General features: G+C 40.2%; 1 pseudogene; it reads left to right on the top strand.

Annotated features, from left to right (window-relative positions):
* Window positions 1–7886: 7886 nt before the first annotated feature.
* On the top strand, window positions 7887–9385 carry LOC113185418 (peptidyl-prolyl cis-trans isomerase A pseudogene; annotated as a pseudogene).
* Window positions 9386–9816: the final 431 nt, after the last annotated feature.

The raw sequence follows: 9816 nt of genomic DNA, 5'->3' as shown, positions 1-9816 counted from the left end.
TCTAGCTGTCATCCCTTTCACCCAGGAACCAAATTTAGCATCAATTCCCAGACATCATGTACCCTTTGATGTAATAGAGCAGATAGACAGATAATGATAAAAACAAAATAGATAAAAATCTTAAATGGAATAAAATTCCATGTAAAAGTAAAATTTATAACTAAAGTTAAGTGCTATGGAAGAAAGATATGTGGTTCCAAGAAAGAGTCTTAACGGGAACAGACTGAGGATGAGGAGCCAGATTATTATTGCATCCTGGGTGATACAGGCAATGATGAAATTCATACAACTCCTCAGCTCACTTTCAGCTGAATCCTCCTTCACTTCTACCTACCATGGCAGCACAGCCTTGGAGGAGAGGCCCCTATTCTGGCCAAATTTACATTTCCCCTTCGGGGGGGGGGGCAATGTAATACCTTCCATTACCACTCTGTTCTGAACTAACATGTCAGGCTTTGATTCCTCATTATGGCTGTTTCCACCTGTAGGCATGTGACAGACTGGGAGGAGCACCAGTTTTGGCATGAAGAAGTCCCGTGTTTGAATTCTATCTGGGCCTTTTAGCAACACCATGACTTCAACCTCTCTGAGCCGCAATTTTTCTCATCTACACAACAGGAATAATAATGCCTATGTTATGATGTCATCATAAGGATAAGTACAAAGTGCTTAGGAAAAATCCTGGAACATTGTGGGTGCTCAAAGAATGGTAGCTCTTCTGCTTTAATCATGTTCCTGTTAAAGTGGGAAAAAAGAACAACCTTCTCCTTCTGGGGGGGTGGTCTGCCTTGTGCCCTCAGTATGTACAGCTGGTCCTCCGTGTCTATGGATTCTGCAATCATGGATTCAACCAACTGGGGATAGAAAATATTTTTAAAAACTGCATCTGGGGCTGTGGCTGTGGCTCAGCGGTAGCGCACTTGCCTGGCATGTGTGAGGCACTGGGTTCAATCCTCAGCACCACATATAAACAAATAAATAAAATAAAGATCTATAAACAATTAAAAAAAACTGCATCTGTACTGAATACATAAGTACTTGTCATTGTTCTTGCCATTATTTACTACAAAATACAATATAACCACTATTTACGTGGTATTTACATTGTGTTAGGCATTATAATTAATCTAGAGATGATTTAAAGTATACAGGAAGATGTGCATAGGTTATGTTCAAATACTATGCCATCTTATATATGGAATTTGAGCATCCCTGGATTTGGATATTCCTGGGAGTTCTGGAGCCAATTCCTTGAGAATACTGAAGAAAAGCTATATGGAAATGCTAGTGGATGACTTTTTATTTAATACCTTCTCTATGAACACTTCTCCAAAAGTCAGATTGCTGTGTAAGAAGATAATAGCAGTGTCAATGCACTATCCTGTGAGGTCCTCCCTATGCTCTGTGTTCTGTTGCCATGCCATGCTTGTGGACCTCTGTTTAGACTGAATCTCTCTCCTCATCCACATCAGCTTGCCTCACTGAGCAATCATTCACTGTGCACTTGTTAGCACTATTCCAAGCACTGGAGAAAGAGTGCAGTGGACATACAGTGCTTGCATGAGCAAAGCTTACACCTGACAGAGAAATGGATAATAAACTCAAAAGCAAATAAATATATAGCATCATTCTAGATTAAGTCTTGTGAAGAAAATAAAGCACAGCAATGGAATAGAGAATGAGGAAGGGAGGATAGATTTTCTTTAGCTAGGATGGTCAGGGAAATTTTAAAAATTTTTTGAAGAGGAGTCATTTCACCTGAAGATTATAAGGAGCTGGGAGTCAGTCACACAAAGAGCAAGGGGAGAGCTTTCCAGCTGGAGGAAACATTAGAATGAGCTTGGGATTTTTGAAGGTTGAAAGAAGGCCCATGTGACTAAAGCAGAGTGGTGAGAGATGAGGTCAGAAAAGGAAGCAGGGGTTAGAGCATGCAGAGCCCTGTAAGGAGTTGAATTTTATTCCTCTGGAATAGAAAGCCATTGGAGGTCTTTGAACCAGAGGGTCAAAGCCCTGATTGTTACCTTAGATCATTGTGATACTATGTGGGCATGTGCATATAGAAAGAGAGGAGGCAGGTTGTTCTGTGGGAGGTTATCTAGGAGTCTAGGAGAGATAAAGGTGGCTTGGACCAGGGTTATAGCAACAGAGATGGGAGGGACTGGCAGGCTGTGTAATATGCGTTGGAGTTGAACAACAGAACTTACTAATTGCAAGTGGGTGTAAGGGAACAAGAAGAATCAAGAATGACTTTTAGATTCTCAGCCTTAACAACCAATGACTGGTATTACCATTTACTGAGATAAGAAAGACTTTAAAAAGAAGAAAAAAAATTCTGTTTTTGTCATTCAGTTGGATATGTTTATTAGACAACCAATTGGAAATATTGAATAAACAATAGATGTACAAGCCTGGAACTACAGGAGATCCTGGCTTGACTCATACATTGGAGAATTATTTGCCTGCTAGATTAGATATTATTAAAGCCTTGGGAAAGAATGTAGATGAAGAAGCAAAATGGTGCAAAGATAAGAGATTTGGAGCACTCACTCCTACATGTAGAATCATAGGTGTCATAATCGTGACCTTGGGTTCTCTATCTAATGGGACCCACCTTCTGGCCCATTTCAAAGCAGGGCTACCACTGATTTTTGCCTTTATCTTATCCCCTGCTGCTCTTCTAATCTATCTGCCTTAATCATGGCACTTAATCAAGCTTGGTCTTGCTTGGTTACTTTATCTCTTACATATTGGCTCTTGTCTCCCCAGATACAGCACTGCCTTCAGGAGGGCAGTGAATATGTCTAATAAATCCCTGTATCTCCTTTGAAAACCTAACAGAGATGCATGTTGATTGACAGGGTAAGGCTGCTTGGGAAATGCTCCATGAGGACGTGTAGGCATTGCTGTGTTTGTAACCTCTATGTCTGGCACACCCTCTTGTCTGGTTGTACCACCCAGGCAGGAATAGGCCATTGTCTCCACCACGTGAGATTAAACAAGCACCAGAAAATTTGCTAGCAAAGCAGGTGGGCAAAGCAACGCACAAAGAAGTAAAATTACTTTCTTAGAAAAATTAACACAGACAAGCAAGGGAGAAAAAAACAAAAACAAAAAACCAAAAAAACTCCACAACACAAACAAAACCCAAACTCTCTTCAAAGGGAGGAGGCCTTCAGCACCCACTCCAGTAGCCTAACCACAAGATTTATTTGTTGAAGGAGACAAGCCAGTTGGAACACTAAATAGAGTTAGCTCTTATTACATTTCTAGAACATTGACATTTCTGAAGTCTATGGCAGGGCATGTTCTCTGTGCTCCTTTTTTTGTGCTCGAATATTGCAAGCTGCCTGCTGCTTAAAGAGCTGTTGGATCATCGTTAGCTATGGCCAGAACGCTACTCCTCATGGCCTTCTCAAAGCCTGTGCAGTGTCTGATCAGCAGCACAAAAAGACAAAGAAGCTTGCAGGCACAGAGGACACAGGGCGGGGGGTGGGGGAATGGAAGGGAAGCTGTGCAATTGAATCCAGGGAACAAAAAAAGAAACCCTTGGCAGCAGATGTCAGTGAGGGAGAATACGAAAGTGCTGATGAATGGAATGGAGCTGGAACTGTCAGAAACAAAGGAGAGATGAGAATATTGGGAAGAATAGAAAGGCACAACACAGAACATGAATCAGAGAAGGGAGGATGAATGGAAAAATAGTTAGAAATAATGAGCAGAGTGTGGGTTAGGGGGAAAATCGTATAACAAATAGAAAAATAATAACTCCTTACAAGGTTGATCTTGGAATATTTTAGGACCTTTGGAATACCTGGTCAAGAATGATGAATAACAATGGTTTTAATGGAATCAGACTTAATACATTATTAACTAACTTTAGTGGGGTAGCACATGATTGAGCTTATTTGGAAAATCAGAAAAAAATTATAATTTGTATAATTCAAGAAAGCCATAAGAAAGGAATTGTTTTCAGGTACTATAATTAACACATACTTAATAATATGTAGGTTCTTAGGAAAATCAGTGAGTTTTCACTGATATTACTATTATTGAGACAGCCTTATAGACCATGTGGTATACTAACACTAATGTGAATAAAAAAATTCAGAAGAGAAAGAAGTGGTTTCTTTCCAAGGCCTCTGTATTACTGGAAGACTTTTAAATTTTTATTTATTTTTAAGAATTTTTTACTTACCATATTAACATTCACAAAATTGTAGCATATCAGTTTGGAAAGTATCCTGTGGGCAGAGTTTACCCATTCCCTCTAGCTCTATTGCAAATCCTAAGGCCTGGTTTAGTTGAGAAGATTTGGCCATGGTCAATATGGATTTATAAAGGCTAAATGCCTTATTATTATTGCTAAGAGCCTAGCCAAGCTTCAGTGGCAGATGAACACGTATGTACCCAGTCTCCCTGATGTCATCAATCCAGATGGCAGTAGAGTGCTTGGAAGTCCCACTCCTGAGCCATCTGGGCTGCTGAGGGTGGCCAGGCCTTTCGATGTTTTCTGAGTGAGTCACATCAAGGAAAATGGGGAGAAGATAGAGTTATTGGCCACAAGCCCATTAGTTGTTTTGTTTTGTCCAAATATTACTTTTGGGCCTTACTGAAATTGAGAAAGTCATGAAAAATGTTTGCTTGAAAGTCCGATGGTTAGCAGCGATTTGTTTGCATACCCTCAAACCCCAGCAAGCTTAAAGGTTTCTTTAGTGGTACACTAATCTATCCTCTGCCTTTGAGTCTCCTGAGAACTATTTTTAGAAGTTTATGTCAGGTCCAGCATAGACTTAGGGTAAGATCATCCCAAAATATGCTTTGAAATTGACCATAGCTTTGGACTTTTTTGGAAGCTCTGAGGGTTGCCAGGGAGGAGGGAGTTGGTAATAGGTCTTATGAGCAACTCATAGTCTCTGGAACCATCTGACTTCCTCAGCAGCTCCAGATCAGGTTTTGGCTTACCTTGAAAGGTCCTAGTAGGGGAATGGGGGTTCCAGGTTCTCCTTGACAGCATTGATCATTACCATGGTTACTTGCTATAAGAAATGATTCTGGTAGGAAAAATTACATATTCCTTATCAGAATTTAGGGGGGATAATATCTATGATAGAGGAAATAATATGAGTAAATGCAAACCCCCAATAATGGGCCTGTGTTGTTACATCCTTTTGGTGAGATCCGACCGTAACTACAGAGATGCTGAATGATTTGTTCAAGGTTGCAGCCAGTCAGAGATGAAGCATTATTCTCTTTCTTCCACAAAACTGCATTCCATCTGTACAACCCCACACATTCCATGCCCTCACAGGACAAAAAGGGACCAATAAGAAAATGCCTCTAAACACAACCCTTGGCCCTTGGCAGGTGGCCAGTCTATATTGCACTTTAAGGACAACGTGTCTTTTCAGATGTGGCCTCTACTCCTTTTCTCAGGGCATTAGACAGTGAATGGGCCACTCACTGCAGAGACTGGGCAGCCCGAAGAGGCTTTTTATCAGAGCCCAGGGAAGCTGAGTTTGAAATGACTCTACATTTGTCTTAATAGTCTCGACCCTGACTCCAGGGACACATTTCTCACTGTCATGACTGCTTGGTGGCCTGAATCAAGACAGTGATTCATTTGAGTTTTTCACATTCTCTCTTTCATTACTAGAAGAACCCTTGGGTCATTTATAGTTTGGACCTTGTCCCCCCTCATCCTTTATTTATCAAAAGCATGAACATTCTCCCTGTTCATAGGGAGGGGAGGCCTGGTTCACTTTCACCCCAATTTCTTTTGTTCATGAGGTCAGTATTTTCAACTTCTTTTTTCTACACAGATTATTTTTACATATCTGATGAAAAGGAAGCTCAAAGATGACCTTTAAGGGCCCTTGTTACTCTAAGGCTTGTTAGATCCCAGGGAGCCTGTCCTTTGCCTACCTATTTCTCATATGTATTTTTTTTTTTTTCCTGAGGAGCTCAATTATAGGCAATGGATCTTGGTTTAGTATAAAAACAAGCCCATAGCAGTTAGAGGTGCCTGGAAATAAATGGGTTGTCTCCAAAAGTAGCGAGCTTTCTGGCCTTTGAGGTGTTTAATGCCATGCAATGGATAATGGTCATGTGTCAGATAACATTAGGAGGGATTCATGCAGCAGATTAGGGGCTAGCCTAACAATAGCAGGTATTTGAGTATTTTTTTAGGCCAGAGATAAGGAAAGTGAAGAAAAACTAGGCAGCCTAGCAGAGTTAGCTTAGAAAGTCCCCCAAACATCTTTCAACCTTATATTATGTCTAGATGCACTAAGATATAAATTAAGAAAATCTTAGATGCAGTTTGTTTCTTAGAGTTGTTGACTTGGAGTGATAGAGATAAATTTTCTTAGGACTTTTTTTTTTTTTAATTAGGAGAAGAAAATTTGGCTTCAAAAGATGAATTTTCCCCCCAAGATCACACAGCTAGTCATGTTGTTTATTTAAAAAAATAGATCTGCTCCCTGGACTACGGAATTGACAAAGCACTTATGGCATGAGAGTGTTCTAAATTTCCCATTAGACTAGGGTTGGAATTTCCTACTTCCCTAGCTGCTAGAATAGGTGCAGTTTAGGGAAAGGCTTAATTTATGTGAATAACACTGTAATTCATGAGCCGTAGGGAAGAAAGTGGTGGTGGTGGTGGAGTGGGTTTCTGTTAAGACCTCAGAAGCGTCATCCAGGAGGAGGTAGAGAGTATAGCAACAAACAGGAAGGTAGCAGCTGTTTCCATGGTGTCATTTAAAGGGATGCCATGGTTACCACTCCAAAGATCAAGGACAATCATCCTTCTATAAGAATAGCTTCAATGCTTTGGGTCCTAAGGTATTTGCAATCGTAAAGAGGACTCTTTTTTAAACATCATGGTTAATATATTTAACTCTGCCAGTTAATACTTTCGTATCTCTTGGATGCCTAACCCATAATGATTTCTTTTAATTTTTTGAGCTGATGGCTACCTGAGAGGAATGTTCTACAGGGAATTGGATACAAACTAGATATCTTGATGTTGGGGACCAGGATGATTAGGAGAATGAGCATTGAACTTAGGGGCACTGGCTTCTATTATCAACTATGCCATTTATTAGTACTATGACCTTGGGAAAATTAAGAGAATGTATGTAAGCCCAAGTTTCTTTATTGTAAAATAGAGATAATAATAATACCTTGTAGGGTTACTTTGAGAATTTCATTAAATATTAATTAGATATTTTGGATGGCACCCAAAAGAGTACCAGGCCCGTATGAAGTGCTCCATAAACATGGATTCTTTCTGCTATTACACAAGAATGAAGAAAGGGACTCAAATTAGGGGCAGAGAAGACACAAAAGAAAAGCCACACTACAAAACAGGTTTGTGCAAAGTCATCTTTTTCCAGACAATCTTTTCTCTAGAGGGAAGATTAGCTCTCAGAAGAGAATCAAGGGAAGCAGCAGTATGAATGAACGGTAATGGACTTTCCCTTTGCCTCTCTCTTGGAGAAGAGTGAGTGTGAGTGACTGATGTTCCTGTAGTGCTGGCATTCCCAGTCTGTTTTCTGGTCCCATTTCCCCCTTACCCCATCCTTCCTGCATGCTATAGCTCAGCTGTTTGGAATTTCTAGTTGCACATAATTGTTTCTTTTGCCTGGAAAATATTCCTGGCTGGCTAATTCTGACTTGAAAGCAGAGTTTCAGTTTAGATGTGACTTCTTCTGCGACAACCCCCACCCAGCCCCCAGCCCCACTAGACAGAGGTAAGTGCTCCCCCTGTGTGCTTCTGCCCACCATCGTGCCAGAAGACTCTTCACATTTATCATAACTCCTTGTTCATCCTTGTCTTCCCCATGAGGTGGTAAATTCTGTGCAAGTAGGGAAATCATCTATTTACCATGGTATCTTCAGTGTCGAGCTTGGTAAGTGGTAATTAAGAGGAAATCAATAAATATCTATTAAAAAGTGAGTGAATGAATGAGTCATATGCTGAGGTTTAGGAGAAGGGCAATTGCTTTGGATTTATCCTAGGCTTTCTACTCTGATCTGGAAAGATTCTTTTTAGGTTAATACCATCATTATTTTTCTTTTACTTGTAGAAACTTTCCACAAATTATATCTCATAACATAGAGGACTTTCCATGTAATTAAAAATAATGGCATGTAAGGACTTCTATAGTTTAGATATTGTTTGAGTATGTCTTCTCAAGATTCATGTGCTAGAAGTTTGGCCTCCAATGTAATGGTATTAAGGTAGTATTAAGAGATGATTAGATCATGGGGCCACCATATTCAGAAAGAATTAATATAATTCTCATAGGACCAGGTTAGTGCCTAAGAGAGCAAATGGTTACAAAGGAGCCTGGTCCCTCCTTGCTTACATATGTGCCCCGTTTGAGTGTGACCATTTCCCTTTCTACTTCTCTGCTATGTTATGATGTAGCTGGGATGCTCTCACTGGATGCTGGACTAAGCTGTGTGGACTTCATGGCTGCCAGAATTGTGAACCAAATAAACCTCTTTTCTTGGTATGTTATCAGCATCAGGTATTCTGTTACAGAAACACAAAACAGGCTAAGGCTGGTACCACCTCTGTTTAACAAACCTATGGTTTGAGCAGGGTCTTGGAGCTTTATTTGCTAAAGAACAGTGTGTTGTTAGTGCAGTTGTTAGTGGGGAAATCTTTCAAACTATGTTTTAAAAAAAACACCAGCATTAAATCATTGTGAAAGGCATACAAATTTGGATTTCTTCTCATTAGGAATCTATAATATATTTATATCATTTTGTTTGTTTGTTTGTTTGTTTCTTTTTTTTTTTTGGTGCTGGGGATTAAACTCAGGACCTTGTGCATGCAAAGGATGTGCTCTCCCACTAGGCACAAAGGGCTCTGAGCTTTGCAGATATTACTGTCACCTGTAGCTTCCCACTGCTGTCAACACCAATCTATACTTAGACATTGCAGTTGACAGCAAGTCCTTGGGTCTATTTCCTTTGAGCTATCTGAAGACAGTGTTCCAAACATGACAGAGAATTTTCATGCTCTAGAAAGAAAAGTATTTGGTTATAAGATTCCTGCTTTCACGGAATTATTCCAGGATTTATGTGCCAAGGTAATGACTTCATATGCCTTTTGGTACCTGTGTCAAGTCCATCAACGGGAGATATTTAATGGTTAGAACTTTGTCACAAAGCATTCAGGTCATGGTATCTTGTCCATGGAAGGTGCTGGACCAAATACAAAAGGTTCCTGGGTTTTCATCAGCACCAAGACAGTTGGCAAACATGTGGTCTTAAGAAGGTGAAGGAGGGCATAAACATTGTGGAAGCCATGGAGCCTTTTGGGTCTAGGAATGGCAAGAACAATAGGAAGATTACCACTGCAGACTCTGGGTGACCCTAATGCATTTGACTTGTGTTCATCTTAACTCTCAGACCATGCCTTTTGTAGCTCAGGAGAGCACCCCTTCACTCCACCTGCTTCCCCTTCACTCCACCTGCTTTTGATAGCCTACAGTCTTTATGCTCTCACTGCAGTCCTTCAGGTTTTATATTTTTCTTATTCTCCTCCTAGTCTAAGTGGATTGCCAGGTTAAATTCGTGATTATAAATAAAAAACAAATCACCACCAACAAAAGACTCTCAATTACTTTCCCTTTTTTTTTTTTTTTTTTAGTGGGGGCGAGGGAGGACTTTTTCCCTTTAGCACATGACCTCCTCTCAGTCAGCAGTTAGAAATAGAATAACCATACATTTATCACTCAAACCAAGGTACTTTTGGGCTCCAGCCTGTGACCTGAGCATGGGTCCAGTTCCTCTTTGTGTCAC

Source organism: Urocitellus parryii, chromosome 4 (assembly GCF_045843805.1).
Source record: "Urocitellus parryii isolate mUroPar1 chromosome 4, mUroPar1.hap1, whole genome shotgun sequence".
Taxonomy (NCBI): Eukaryota; Metazoa; Chordata; class Mammalia; order Rodentia; family Sciuridae; genus Urocitellus; species Urocitellus parryii.
The sequence above is the reverse complement of the archived record's forward strand: the minus strand, read 5'-3'. Positions and strand labels throughout refer to the sequence as shown.